Genomic DNA, 1,387 nt, shown 5'->3' with positions numbered 1-1,387 from the left:
TGAATTATCACATTGCAAAGGATAATTCACTTAGTGAATGTGGTGAAAATACACTTGGTAAAAAAATACCCAATGAGCAGTGTTCATTGTATTATAGCCATGCCAACCTTTTGCTGCAACATGCGGTGTGCTACTTATTATCAGGTCCCCAATAAATATATATATACTTTGCTTAAGTTTGGTAAATTGTGTTTTTAGGTTAACTATGTTGCAGGGTTTTAGGCTAAATGACTGTATTGGTAGAACAATAAAAGAAGCCTATACAGTTATGTAAATTTAGCAGCAGTTTCTGTACATTTAGCCTTTCATACATTGCCCTCTTTACATAAAATCCATCTACTTAAAACCTTACATGCCCAAGGGAGACCTGTGCTTCTGTTAATTCACTTTACAATATCTATTTTAAAAAGATGAAAGTGCAATTTACTCCCACAACAAAGAATACATTTGTATGCTGTTTCCTGAAATTTTTTAAAAGGATATCCATACAGGAGATATGGTGACATAATTGATTTTTGCTGCAGTGTTTAACTTAAGTGAAATGCTTTAGCCTGCACATTTAGTGGGAATATGAATAGCTTAGTGATCAGGAAAATGGACCTGTTCCTGCCATGAGGCAATGTTAGATTTGTGTTTCAGGAGATGGCAGAGGTCCCCAACCCCCTGTCCACGGAATACTAGTGGGCCGCGGCCGTCTGACAGGTGGGCTGCAGGTCTGGGTGGTGCACCTTCCAGCCGGGTCAGAAGAAGGACCCAGCTGGGGGAGCGCACCGGTCAGAGCCGCGGACCAAGTCGCCCAGAGACATCGCAGGCTTAGGGAGGTGGCCAGGTTCTGGCATCATGACGTAACACTGGGGGAAAGTTTCTTCCCCTTTGAGTGACACACGGCTCCCCGAGCATGTGTGGTCCAGATTTAGTGGTTTAGTGGTCCGCAACCTGCAAAAGATTGGACACCACTGTTCTAGGGCCAATATGAGATGAGTTTCTACTCCTGTCCCATGTGCAGTCTTTATGCTGCTATGCATACCAAAGGCTTATAGCATTCATACTGTAGCTTCCAACTGTCCTGCTTTTTCCTGGAAAACACCAGGTTCTGGGACCAGAAACCTGGTTCCAGAATTTAGTTCTGGGACTCATAACGATGTCCTGGAACCTGTTTAATTGTCTCAGCCACAAATATAATTCAGAGCAGTGTTTCTCAACCAGGGATCCATGAAACCTTAGGGTTCCTCCAGAGGTTACTAGGGGTTTCCTGAGCAATGAGCAATTTGTGACTTTCAGGTAGCTTAACTGACACTAATGATCTTTTTATCTAAGACCAGTTTATTTTCAGGGATTCTTCTGGCAAACATGCTGATGAGAGAGCACGGGGAAGGTGGAAATAAAG

Source organism: Pyxicephalus adspersus, chromosome 4 (genome assembly GCF_032062135.1).
Source record: "Pyxicephalus adspersus chromosome 4, UCB_Pads_2.0, whole genome shotgun sequence".
Lineage (NCBI taxonomy): Eukaryota > Metazoa > Chordata > Amphibia > Anura > Pyxicephalidae > Pyxicephalus > Pyxicephalus adspersus.
The sequence above is the reverse complement of the archived record's forward strand: the minus strand, read 5'-3'. Positions refer to the sequence as shown.